The 14,151-nt window shown below is 44.5% G+C and overlaps 1 long non-coding RNA gene and 1 other non-coding gene across 5 annotated transcripts in view; one reads left to right on the forward strand and one right to left on the reverse strand.

The window, feature by feature from the left end:
* Positions 1-645: 645 nt before the first annotated feature.
* Positions 646-14,151, reverse strand: part of LOC100140130 (uncharacterized) — a 51,159-nt gene continuing 37,653 nt past the window's right edge. For all 4 annotated transcript variants that reach the window (XR_003033745.2, XR_009493733.1, XR_009493732.1 and 1 more), the window contains one exon: positions 646-856. This is a non-coding gene — a long non-coding RNA (uncharacterized lncRNA). The remainder of the gene's footprint in view (positions 857-14,151) is intronic.
* Positions 8,012-8,118, forward strand: LOC112445670 (U6 spliceosomal RNA). Its single transcript, XR_003033748.1, has one exon. It is a non-coding gene; the product is annotated as a U6 spliceosomal RNA (small nuclear RNA).

Raw genomic sequence — 14,151 nt, forward strand, 5'->3', positions numbered from 1 at the left:
CAATACTTGAGGCGGTGAATGAGGGGGAAGGTGGGTAAAACTGGGCATCTCAATAAATCCCATCCCGTCCTATTGATTTTATAAAATTGTTTGACACTACTTTGTTCTTGCCGTCAGTACTAGGTTCTGTCCCGCCTTTTGGCCAACCAAGCCTCTCTGTCCATGGATTTCCCAGGCAAGAATACTGGAGTGGGTTTCCATTTCCTTCTCCAGGGCATCTTCCTAACCCAGGGATCAAACCCAAGTCTCCTGCATTGCATGCTGTTTCTTTACCTCTGAGACATCAGGGAAGCCCACTTATCAATGGTACTTTTGTTACAGCAGCCTAAACGGACTAAGGTTTTGCTACAGCAGCCCCAGCAAACTATGACACCATGGTCAATCGTCCCATCACTAAACCACTTGTGGAGCCCTGGGGATGTGCTGGTTATATCCTTCTCGGACCTGGTCTCACACAGCCAACCTCACCAAGGACACTTATCATATGTCCCTTTATCCACTCCACGGTATCTATCATCACATTCCTAAGTTTATAAATATGTCAACGTTTGTGTTGTGAATACCTGTTCCTGAAATACTGCAGGACTTACTTTCACAGTAAGGTTCCTAAGCTGTTTCTAAGCGAGGAGCCAAGTGACATCCAAGTCTCTGTGTGGAGCATCTTGTCGTTTTAGGAAAAATCTTTTCACATTTTTTACATCAGCTGCTGCTGGAAGGCCTGGGGTGATGACTGAAGTCCAGAGAGCTTTTGGAGATGCTGTGTGAGAGTTTTTGCTGCTGCTTCAGTGGCTGGGAGACCCAGTGGCTGGTGAGCTGGAACATGTAGGGAGGCCCTGGGTTCTGCATTTAAGGAGATCTAGGGAGGAAAAAAAGATACCGCTACAGTGAGTTGTTAGAACAGCAGAAAAAGCTATTTAATTCAACTTATTGAAGGAATATAAAGGGCTTCCCTAGTGGCTCAGTGGTAAAGGATCCACCTGCCAAGCAGGAGATGTGGGTTTAATTCCTGGGTTGGGAAAATCCCTGGGAGAAAGGAATGGCATTGCACTCCAGTATTCTTGCCCGGAGAAATCCATGGACAGAGAGGCTGGTTGGCCAAAGGCGGACAGAACCTAGTTACTGACCAACGACAAAGTAGTGTAAAACAATTTTATAAAATCATAGGACGGGATGGGATTTATTGAGATGTCCCAGTTTTACCACCTTCCGCCTCATTCACCCCTCAAGTATTGAGTTACTCCTAATAAATACATTTCTTTGTCTCCAAAGCACTTTCACAACCATATTTCATTTGAGCCTCAAGGAAATTGTGTGAGGTAGATAGGGAGGTATTAATGTCTCCATTTTACAAATAAATGAAACTGAAGAGCAGGTAGTTGAAATGCCAGCATTCAAGGAGCTAAAAAGTGTTAGACCTGGGCCCGGAGACTCGTGATCCTCAGACCAGGTGGGTATTGATAGAGTTCCCATCGTTTACCCTCCCTGCTAATCTGGGCATGTGCACTAAAGACTGATGTCACACGTGGACATTCCATCCAAAACTCACAGTGAGGAAGGACTTCTCAACATCTGGCCGTGAGCAGAAAATGCAGAGGAAGGGAGAGAGTGAGAGAAAGACCTAATACGAGCTGAGTTTACGGGGACCAGGAAGGGGCACATGCACTCTTATCTCAGCCCTGACTGGGCAGAGCAACACAGGAGAGCAAGCAGATGTACAGAGGCTGAGCCTCTCCAAACATTGTCCCCCTCCTGACTCCATATTCAGCTGGCAGGCCCCAGGAGTCAGGTCATCCATTACCTCCCTCTAATGCTCTGATGGATATGTTTGCAACACACAGGGTTTCCATTAATCTAGGGAAAGTCCTACTTTAGGCTTTCACTGAATCTGAAATTGCTTCAGCCATGACTGCTGTCTCCAGTGAACTGGGTCCCTCTCCTTCCACAGAGATGCCCCACACAGGCTGCTCTCACCTGCACCCTCCACCTGCCTCTCTCTCTTTATATATATCTTTAAATTGGAGGGTAATTGCCTTACAATGGTGTGGTGCTCTCTGCCATACATCAATATTAATCAGTCATAATGATATATATGTATATATCCCCTTACCCTCTTGAGCCTCCCTCGGCCCGCATTCCACCTCTTTAGGTCATCACAGACTCCAGGTTGGGCTCCCTGTGCTATATAGCAGCCTCCCACAAGTTATGAGCATACATGGGGCTTCCTTGGTGGTTCAAATGGTAAAGAATCTGCCTGCAATGAAGGAGACTCAGGTTTGATCCCTGGATTAGGAAGATCTCCTGGAGATGGGAATGGCAACCCACTCCAGTATTTTTGCCTGGGAAATCCCATGGACAGAGGAGCCTGGCGGGCTGCAGTCCATGGGCTCTCAAAGAGTCAGACACATCTGAGTGACTTTGAGAGTGAGTGAGTGTATATACATCAATGCTACCTTCTCAATTTGTCCTAGCCTCTCCTTCCCCCGCCGTGTCCACAAGTCCATTCCCTACATCTGCATCTCCATTTCTTCTCTGTAAATAGGTTCATCAGTACTGTTTTCCTAGATTCTGTATATATGTGTGGTGCATGCATGCTGAGTCACTTTGGTTGTGACTTTGGTCATATAGACCCCATAGACTGTAGCCTGCCATAATGCATATCATACATGCATTAATATACAATATTTGTTTTGCTCTTTCTGACTTTCTCACCTGCTCTCTTTACTCCTTCTCTACATCTATCCTTGGAGGCCCACCTTCTCCAAGAAGCTTGAGTGTTTCAACCCTCAGGGATTTTTGTCTCAGCTGCATTCCTGAAGCCATTATCATACAGACCCCCAAACTCAGCACTGAACATATGCTCTTCAGGACTAGTTCTCTGATGAGATGTCAGCCCCTGGAGAATCAAGCTGGAATCCCACATCCTACTGAATCTATGCTCCTGCTAGTAGATCCATGCATGCTAGCTGTGACTTTTCTGGGAAAGAGTAGGCAAAACTAGGGTTAAACACAGCCAGTCATTGGAATCCAAGAGGAAAGGGGGAAGGAGTGGGAATTAATTGTCTTCCCGTGTTGGAAGTTTTCACTGTTGTTTCAAGATCCGTGTACAGTAGCATATTCATGTTGCTCTAGGATTAGCACAAGGTACAAGAACAAACAGAAGCCTTCCTTTGTGCTATTTTAGGAACAAGGAAAATAAAATAATACCTTCCAAATGGAGGAACAGCCTAGCTTTCTGTGACACAAGAATGGGCTCATAACACCTCGGCTGTAACTGTTTCAAATGGAATCCTATTACAGTGTAGAGGATATTTATCAGTGTATTTGAGGAACCCTTTCTTCTAAGTCCCCCCAGGGGGAGATCCACAGGCTCAGGCAGGCTCCTCTCAAACTCTCCTATTCCACCCTGGCAGGTCCCAGGGACTCCCCCACCCCACCACCTCTCCTCTTGGTAATTGTCACCACCACCCCAAGCTATCAAGTTTCTCACCCCTTCCTGAGGGGCTCTGGAAACTGGTCTCTTTATGCCCACCTGTTGGACTGCACCTCACAGGCCTACAAAGCCTATATTTGCCCAGCTTCAAGACTGACGAAAGCCTGGATTGAGCAACAGAGGGCTTCCCCGGTGGCTCAGCGGTGAAGAATCCACTAGCAATGCAGGAGACACAGGAGATGGGGGTTCGATCCCTGCACCAGGAAGATCCCCTGGAGAAGGGAATGGCAAACCCACTCCAGTATTCTTGACCAGAGAATCCCATGAACAGAGGGACCTGCCGGGCTACAACCCATAAAGTTGCAAAGAGTCAGGCCTGACTGAAGTGCCTTAGCCTGCACACATGGATCAGGCAACAGAGACTTCAGTGGTTTGACAGATGGGGAGCTTCTGTGTCTGAAGCAAAGTCCTGGAGCGACCTCCCACCCTGTGCAGCATACACCTTCAGGACGTGGCAGCAGTCTTTGCTCCTGGTGGAGGGGGAGATTGCCAGTTACAGGGGAGTTGATGTCAGATGGGCTCATCGATTACCAGGGAAACCAACAGAAAGGCACACACCTCACCGTCCCTTTGATAAGAACAATCACTAGCTGGCGCCCAAGGCAAGTATGTAGGAAGGCCAGAGTAAGTGTAAATGAAGCAGGCACTGGTCGGGCAAGGGACAGACAGAGAGCAAGGGAACAGCCATCTTGAGTGGGCTAGTCAGCCACCACCATTCCTGGTTGTCCCTGAAAAAAAGCTTCCAGACCCTGATTTTAAGACTTTAATGCCCATGATGACAAGAGGAAAGACAAAAATGGGGAATTACATGCGTGTGTGTGTGTGTGTCCAGTGGCTAAGCTGTGTCTGACTCTTTGCAACCCCGTGGGTTGTAGCCTGCCAGGCTCCTCTGTCCATGGAACTTTCCAGACAAGAATACTGGAGTGGGTTGTCATTTCCTCCTCCAGGGGATCTTCCTGACCCAGGGATCAAACCTGTATCTCCTGCATTGGTAGGTGGATTTTTTACCACTTGAGCCACCTGGGAAGCCTGAGGAAATATACAGAGTACAAATCTAACAGTCTTGAATTTGGTCCAGAGCACCTGATGATCTGGTTGAAATAACTGGAAATTTCCTTTATGTCAACATTGGGTGTTGTAAGCAGATAGGGGAGGGGGTCCCTGGAGAAAGATAATCAAGCTTGACCTCATTTTGGTCCAAGAGATTTTGTGATCTAAACCTGGCCACAATGCTTGCCCTTAAACAGGTCTCAGTAATTAATGATCTTAAGGGGAGAAAGGACTGCAGGCACGAAGGGAAAGCAGTCAAGAAACAATGGGTCTAGGACTCCCTTGGTGGTCCAGTGGCTAAGACTCCGAGCTCCCAATGCAAAGGGGCTGGGGTTCCATCCCTGGTCAGGGAACTAGATCCTGCATGCCACAACTAAGAGTTTGCACGCCCCAACTAAAGATCCTGCATGCTGTATGATGTGGCCATTGAAAAAGATTGGTCCACATTAAAAAATATATACCTTAAAAATTTTTTTAATAGAGAAATAGAGGTGAGCAAGAAATAATCAACACAGCAACAGGCCTGTTTTTGTTCTTCATTTGTCTTTAGCTCTGGGGTAAAACCATCAGTTGTGGGGGGAAGGCTAAGCAGAAAATTCTAGCCAGGGTTTTGGAATTTAAGTCCAAGATTATATATATATATATATATATATATATATATATATATATATATATAAATATACCATTCAGCCTCCCAAATAGGTGGTATAATGTCGGGTTGTGCCGCCAAATGTGCAAAGAACATAGAATTCCTATGGTTCTTTTTTAGTAGGGACTATGAATTTACATTTCAAAGCATCCATGTCTAAAAAAATTGGCTTCTAATGTAGTTTGCTGTAAAAAGCCAAACTATTTAGTACAAAGGGTTATACTCATGCACATACATATAGACTACATATGCACATGTGTATATTTTTTAAGAATTTTTTTGATGTGGACCATTTTTAAAGTTGTTTATTGAATTTGTTACAATATTGCTTCTGTTTTTCGTTTTGGTTTTTGAGCAGTGAGGCATGTGGGATCGTGGTCCCCCCATCAGGGGTTGAACCTGCAGCCCCTGCATTGGAAGGCACAGTCTTAACCACGGCACCACCAGGGAAGTCCCTTTTGTTTAACTCTTAAGTAAAAACAAGAAGCCATTTGGCCACAGTCTAAATATTCAGGGAAAGAAGTAAGTAGAATTACTCCTGTTGGAAATGCCACATTAATTTATTATGCATAGCATGATCAAACAAGAGGCCACAAGACAGAACAAGCAGACTATGCTCTTTCAGAGGTAAAAGAGAAATGCAAAGATGCTAAGTCGTGGTCCTTCCTGAGAATTAATTTTGCCCCCAGGATTCTTAGCAATTAGGTCTTTTCATCTTGGAGGTATCAGAGGCAAAGGAGGGCGCACAGCACCAAATCCATGGCACAGAGTTCAACACACAGTATTCTACCTGGGGACGTGGAATCAAAAACCCAGCACTGAGAAGGAGTCATACACAGACATAAGATTTATGGAGGCCATGCAGGGAAAGAAAATATATGGGTTACATATCATACCACTCTGGATGCAACCATTTTTCACACAGCAGAAACTGAGAGAGAAGATAAAGGAGAAAGACAAAGAAAAGTGGGGAGGGGCTTTCCCTGGTGGTCCAGTGGTTAAAAATCTGCCTTCCAATGCAGGCGATGAGGGTTTGATCCCTGGTGGGGGAACTAAGATGCCACAAGCCACAGGGCAATTAAGTTTGCAAGTCACAACTACTGAGCCCGGGAGCCACATGTAGAGAGAAGCCCACACCCCACAATGTAAGATCCCACATGCTGCAATTGAGACCCACCAAGGCGATGGAAAGCTGGAATCAAGATTGTCAGGAGAAATATCAATAACCTCAGATATGCAGATGACACCACCCTTATGGCAGAAAGTGAAGAGGAACTCAAAAGCCTCTTGATGAAAGAGAAAGAGGAGAGTGAAAAAGTTGGCTTAAAGCTCAACATTCAGAAAACTAAGATCATCGCATCTGGTCCCATCACTTCATGGGAAATAGATGGGGAAACAATGGAAACAGTGTCAGACTTTATTTTTGGGGGCTCCAGAATCATTGCAGATGGTGACTGCAGCCATGAAATTAAAAGAGGCTTACTCCTTGGAAGAAAAGTTATGACCAACCTAGATAGCATATTGAAAAGCAGAGACATTACTTTGCCAACAAAGGTCTGTCTAGTCAAGGCTATGGTTTTTCCAGTGGTCATGTATGGATGTGAGAGTTGGACTGTGAAGAAAGCTGAGCGCTGAAGAATTGATGCTTTTGAACTGTGCTGTTGGAGAAGACTCCTGAGAGTCCCTTGGACTGCAAGGAGATCCAACCAGTCCATTCTAAAGGAGATCAGTCCTGGGTGTTCTTTGGAAGGAATGATGCTAAAGCTGAAACTCCAGTACTTTGGCCACCTCATGTGAAGAGTTGACTCATTGGGAGAAACTCTGATGCTGGGAGGGATTAGGGGCAGGAGGAAAAGGGGACAACAGAATGAGATGGCTGGATGGCATCACTGACTCGATGGATGTGAGTTTGAGTGAACTCCAGGAGTTGGTGATGGACAGGGAGGTCTGGCGTGCTCTGATTCATGGGGCCGCAAAGAGTCGGACACAACTGAGCGACTGAACTGAAGTGAACTGAACTGAACTGAAAGGCGATGGCACCCCACTCCAGTACTCTTGCCTGGAAAATCCCATGGGTAGAGGAGCCTGGTGGGCTGCAGTCCATGGGGTCGCAAAGAGTCAGACACGTCTGAGCGACTTCACTTTCAATTTTCACTTTCGTGCATTGGAGAAGGAAATGGCAACCCACTCCAGTGTTCTTGCCTGGAGAATCCCAGGGACGAGGAGACCTGGTGGGCTGCCATCTATGGGGTCGCACAGAGTCGGACATGACTGAAGCGACTTAGCAGCAGCAGCAGCAGCATAGCCATAAAAGAATTTAAAATATTAAAAAAAAAGAAAAGTGGGGCAAGTAAAGGTAAAATCAAGAAAGAGAAGGATGGAGCCTCCTCCTGGCCACCTGGCTGACCCCTCGTCAGCAACTCAGCAGCCACTCAACATCAGCACTCTCTCAGTATCCCTGCTGTCTCCATGGTGATTTAATGTGATTCTGATGGATGTGACTAGTTCGTGAACGCTTCCTGGAGCTGGGCACTGTTGGTGCTAACTCCATTTTCCAGATGAGAAAACAGTGCTTCCGAGATTGTTAACAACTTGTCCCAAATCACCGAGTTGCTAAAATTGTGGGATCAGGCCATTGAACCTAGGCTGTTTCAGGCCCAAACGTGTGCTCTTGGTGAGCAAAGTAAAAAATAAGATGGTGTTTAATGGAGGAGAACATGAACATGTATTGAGTACTTAATATATACGTGGCATGTGATCCTCACAACAGTCCTGCAAGGGAGGTATCATTCCCATTTCATAGATGAAGAAATTGAGGCTCAGTGCTCACTTTGGCAGCACATATACTTAAATTGGAATGATACAAAGAAGATTAGCATGGCCCCTGCTCAAGGATGACATGCAAATTGGTGAAGCATTTCATGTTTTTATGGCAGAAACCATCACAACATTGTAAAGCGATTTTCCTCCAATTAAAAAATAAAGTTAAAAAAGTATGAATAAAACAGGGAAATGTCTTTAAAAGTTGAGGCTCAGAGAGGTTACATAACTTATCTAAAGTTGCACTGCAAAGCCCCGGTCTGGGGCACTTCACCTCCTCTGTGTCTATGCTGAGAGTTTTGTACTTTCTCTCTGAAATAAATCCTGTTTGCTTGCTACCATGAAAAAGAAAAAGGCCAGGTCTCTCAGACTGCAAAGCCCATATTCTATTTGTTAAAAATATATATTGTTGTTTTGCTCCTAAATTTTCTTTATTTATCATTATTTATTTGGCTTCTTCAGGTCTTCACTGTGGCATGTGGAATCTAGTTTCCTGACCAGGGATCAAACCCAGGCTCCCTACATTGGGACTAGTGTCTTAGCCACTGGAACACCAGGGAAGTCCCCCATATTCTTTCTTATTCTTTCTTCCAGATAGAATTCGCAGGAATTTCACAGATTGAACTAAGTAATTAAAAATCTCTCCTTTAGATATTTTTAGTTCTGCATATCCAAACCAAACACCTAGTGTATTTGTCAGAATTTGAAAGAAGTCTATTAAAGACTGCTTGCAAGAAAACCACTGTATAAACTATGTTTTATAAGTTCTTCTGTTTTAATTATTTAGGTTTTCTAAAGTTTGAAGGAAAAAAAAAAGGAGACAGAAACCAGTTTTTAATGATTTGGAATTAGGATTCATGAATACACCAGATTCTTTCTTGGTACTGGGGGAAAGCAGAGAATAAATGTGGTGGGAAACTATGAGGGTCCAGAGATTCAGACTTGAGCCTGGAATAGACATTAAAGAGGTATTTCAAGGACTTCCCATGTGGTCCAGTGGCTAAGACTCTGTGCTCCCAATGCAGTGGTGTGGGCTCGATCCCTGGTCAGGGAACTAGATCCCACATGCCACAAGGAAGATTGATCTTATGTGCTGCAACTAAGACCCGGTGCAGTGAAATAAATACTCAATAAATTAAATATTTAAAAGAAACCTCAATTATTAAAAAAAAAAAGATGCAATTCTAATTTATTTTAGAAATAGCTTGTGTGTCTGCTAGTCAACAGTAGAGCTAAGGCCAGAACCTGGGGTTTCCCAATTCTTAAACCATTGTTTTTTCTTAGACATGAACCATGAATTGCTTTAGAGAATAATCCTTTCTCTTCCTCTCTTAATCCAGAATGGGGGGGGGGGGCGGGGAGTGAGAAAGATTAAAGACTTAAAAAAACAATCAGGACATCAAGAATCAAGTTATCCTGGAAGGAGGTCAAGACAGTAACCACAGAGGCTGGAGTTAAGGGGAGGAGAACCAGGCAAGATAAGGTCTTAATCTAAAGCAATTAGAGTAAGCAGGCAAGCTTTTGTTACTTGTTTTTAGCTGAACGCTGTGAACAGAAAGTTTTTTGAAATCCTTGGCTAAATCAAAACCTGCAAAGTGAGGACTTCTAACCTTCAAGAAAAAAAAGCTGAGCGTGAGACAAAAAGGTATTTGTTTTTATACTTAACTTGGTAGGGAAAAGGAAAGAAAAATAAGATGTCAGTTCAGCTGGGTCCCAATTCCAGCCCTGGGAAGCCCAAAGCCCACCCCTCTTGGTTTTATTTTTAAGAATAGCATTTTTCCCTCCCTTGGCCAAGTTCAGTGTGTAGGATCTTAGTTCCCTTACCAAGGATCAAACCTTCACCCCCTGAAAGCGTGAAGTCTTAACCACTGGATTGCCAGGGAAGTTCTACCCTCCCCACCTTGGTTTTTGTAAATAGTCCTGAAGGGCTTTCTTGGTTTCTAGACTACTGAGATCTTGCTTCCGTGTGTAAAGAGATGGAAGTCAGGCTTTACATCCCAGTAATAGGGAACAAATTTGATTGGGAATGGCTGGGTTACCATCTAACACTGACATGTCATTTTCCCCTGACCGGGCTCAGCTTCCATCCATCCGGCTGGCTTTTCTTTCATGGTCTTATTTCTTTCCTTTCTGCCCTCTGCCCCTACTCCCCTCTCCTTGCAGGAGCAGAAACAAGAAACTCTTCCTCTAATCTCCAGCCTGGCAGGTTTTCCCTCCCCTGGAGTCCAGGTGCCTGTAGCATTAGCTCCTCAGTGGCTTTCCCCAAGGAGACAGCTCCCTCCTTCCTCTTCCCAAAAAGGAATCATGGGGCCAGCTGTTAAGATTTCAAACAATTATTTTTTTCACGTCTTTACTCAACATGGGAAAATCTCTGAAGTTTAAGGTGGCACCTGGCTGTCCTGTAGTGCTTGTATTTCTTTCAAGGCTTTGTTCTGTCTGGAATTTTATTATAATAACTAATGATGGGATTTCTTTAATGGTCCAGTGGTTAAGATTCTGAGCTTCCAATGCAGGGGGGTCACAGGTTCAATCCATGGTCAGGAAATTAAGATCCCACATGCCACATAGTGTGGCCAAAAAGCAAAACAAACAAACAACCACTACAACAAAAAACTAATGGGAATGAACATACCTTGATGTTTACATAATTTTAATAAATCAACTTCAAAATGATAAAACATTAGTAATCAAATAGAGATTCACTCAGTCATATCCAACTCTTTGGGACCCCACAGACTGTAGCCCTCGAGGCTCCTCTGTCCATAGGATTTTCCCAGGCAAGAATATTGGAATGTGTGGTCATTTCCTCTCCCAGGGGAATCTTCGTGACCCAGGGATCAAACCCGTGTCTCCAGTATTGGCAGGTGGATTCTTTACCACTGAGCCACATGGAAAGGCTAGCTTCTATCAATGATTCACACCAAAAGGTGGTTCAATGAAGCAGCTATGATGAGGCAGTACTAGAATTCAAAGGGGAATCAGGTACCCTTGAAACTCAAACCTAATAATAGTAGAAAACACCACCCACTTACTTACCCAATATACACAGATTTGAAACTGTTTCTTTGAGAATGTTTCTGTTTGGGGGGATAATTCTCTTATTTGAAGGCTCTAAGTAATGACAGGCAGAGAAGATGCCTCAGTGACCTGATAGCCATGCCCTGGAGAGACAGCTGAGAGAGGGGTCCCCAACCTCCGGGATCTAATACCTGATGATCTGAGGTGGAGCTGATGTAATAATAATAGAAATAAAGTACACAATAAATGTAATGCACTTGAATCATCCTGAAACCTTCCCCACTTCTCCAATTCATGGGGAAAATCCCCTTTCATAAAACTGGTCCCTGGTGCCAAAAAGTTTAGGGATATTCAAAGGAATGTTCTTTGTCCTTCACACCCACGCTGTTTGTCTAACTGCCCCATCTCACAAAGCTTTAACCTCCCCTAGCATCACACGCCTCTTCCCACTTTGAGGGGCAGGGTGCACACCAGTGTTCAGGCCTCAGGTCCTCCCTGGGCGCTGGTGATCTGTCCTTCTCATCCTGGCTCTGTAAGGCACTCCCCTAAGTTTTTCCTGCTCCCCTGTTTCTCTAGTTCCTCCTGAATCTTCCTAGATAAACCTGTCTAAATGATGCAAGAACTTTCTATCTAATGAATCTGTGATTTTCTCCACTTTAATCACACCTGGGCTGTGTCTACCACACTCTCTCCACAGCTGCACTTGTCGTTTCTGTTTCGTTTTCAGCTTTCTATTTTACACTGGAGTACAGCCGATTAACAATGTTGTGATGGCTTCAGGTGGACAGCAAAGGGACTCAGATGTATGTATTCATGTGTCCATTCTCCCCCAAGCCCCTCTCCCACCCAGGCTGCCACATAACATTAAGCAGAGTTCCCTGTGCTGTACAGTAGGTCCTTCATTATCCATTTTATTGTCAGATTTTATTTACTCCTTATTTTCTTTATGTCCCCTAAATGAATTTCCTCAAAACCCAGTTCCTCTCCTCTCAGGCCCCATAGCTAGTATTTCATTTTCACAATCACCTTGCCTCATGTAGGAGTGTGGTGGGCGGGGGGCGTGGCAAACTGGCGCAGTGGAGGGAGGGGGCCTTAGCCACCTGCAGTCTGCGGCCTGAACAGCCACAAGGCTCCCCCAGTGGCAGAGTGGTACAGACTCTGCCTGCCAAGGCAGGAGATGCAGTAGACTCGGGTTCGATCCCTGGGTCTGAAAGATCACCTGGAGTAGGAAATGGCAACCCACTGCAGTATTCTTGCCTGGAAAATTCCATGGAAAGGAGGAGCCTGGCAGGCTACAGTCCATGGGGTTGCAAAGAGTCAGACAAGACTGAGCATGCACGCATATCATAGACACCAATGTTGAGTCAAACATCCCAGCTCACTTTTGGAGGGTTTAATTATGCCTTAATGCTCCTTATCATAATTAAGCAGAAATAGTGATTCTAATTAGCATATTTACAGAAACCACACAAGTATGCTTCCCTGGTGGCTCAGATGGTAAAGAACCCACCTGCAATGCAGGAGACCCAGGTTCAATCCCTGGGTCAGAAGATCCCCTGGAGGAGGAAATGGCAACCCACTCCAGTATTCTTGCCTGGAGAATTCCATGGACAGAGAAGCCTGGCAGGCTACAGTCCACAGGGTCGCAAAGAGTCAGACATGACTGAGCAAATAACACACACAAGTAGGTCCATATAATCGCACACTTCACCTACTCGTAGCTTAATGGTGTTCCATCTGTGTTTACTTTGCCCTGGTTTCCCTTTCAGCTTGAATGAGCACAACTTTTGAAGTCTTTAATTTATGACTGTTTTAACTTAAGCAAGCCCTGCTAGAGGGTGACAGATGGTAAATGTCAAAAACCCAGAGAGAGGGTTTCTGTTTAGCCTTTGATTTTTGTTTTGTTTTTTAAGCCAGAGAAATGTCCGATTGTGCTCATAGTTTGTCGGAGAAGGCAATGGCAACCCACTCCAGTGTTCTTGCCTGGAGAACCCCAGGGACAGGGGAGCCTGGTAGGCTGCTGTCTATGGGGTCGCACAGAGTCAGACACGACTGAAGAGACTTAGCAGCAGCAGCAGCAGAAGGAGAAAATTATTTCTGTTCTCAAAACACTATAATAATAACAAAAGTAAAACAAAGAACATGGACTTCCCTGGTGGTCTAGTGATTAAGAATCTGCCTGCCAATGCATGGGACGCTGGGTCAATCCCTGGTCCAGGAAGATTCCATATGCCCGTGTGCCACAACCACTGAGCCAGAGCTCTAGAGTCTGTGCTCTGCAACAAGAGAAGCCATCGCAATAAGAATCCTGAGCACAGAAGGTAAAGAATAGCCCCTGTTCACTGCAACTACAGAATGCCCAAGGGCAGTAACGAAGACCCTTTGTAACCAAAAATAAATAAATAAATAAATAAATCCTTCAAAAAAATCATCATCACCATGATGGCACTGATAATGGTGGCAGTGATTATAGCAGCCACCAACCCAGAGGTACTTGTATGTGCCAGGCACTGTCTCAGGAAGTATTCCTACCTTATTATTTTTTGAGGGGGGTTATACAGTGAGGCATGTGGGATCTTAGTTCCCCCTACCGGGATCGAACCTGCACCACTTACATTGGAAGCACAGAGTCTTAACCACTGGACCACCAGGAAAGTCCCGTTCCTACATTACTTTATTTAACCTTCATAATAAATTTAAAAGGTAATCGTAACTGCTTCAATTTTATAGAAGAGAAAACTGAAGGTAAGATAAACTGATAAAATTTCCCACTACTACTGTGAAGACATAAGCAGTAAGACCCAGGGTCAGAATTTGAATCCAGGACTCTCCAGCTTCAGGCCACACAGTGAGCTTCTCTATCCTGTCTCGCCACCTCTCCTGCCATATCATTATACAGTTATTCCACAACTGCAGTTAGTTTGTTCATAACAATATATGTTCTTAAAAACAGTACCCTGTTCTACCTATCTAAAACACAGAAATAATTTCCATTATGTAGGGGTAAACTATAGATTTTATCAATTATCAAAACTTCAGCCATTCCTAAAGAATTGGGAAATGAAAGTCTTTTTTTTTTTTTTTTGAAAGTCTATTTTTTAATTGCCCAAAATGAAAGTCTTGT

The sequence above is a fragment of the Bos taurus genome, unplaced genomic scaffold (assembly GCF_002263795.3).
Source record: "Bos taurus isolate L1 Dominette 01449 registration number 42190680 breed Hereford unplaced genomic scaffold, ARS-UCD2.0 Leftover_ScbfJmS_2396, whole genome shotgun sequence".
Lineage (NCBI taxonomy): Eukaryota > Metazoa > Chordata > Mammalia > Artiodactyla > Bovidae > Bos > Bos taurus.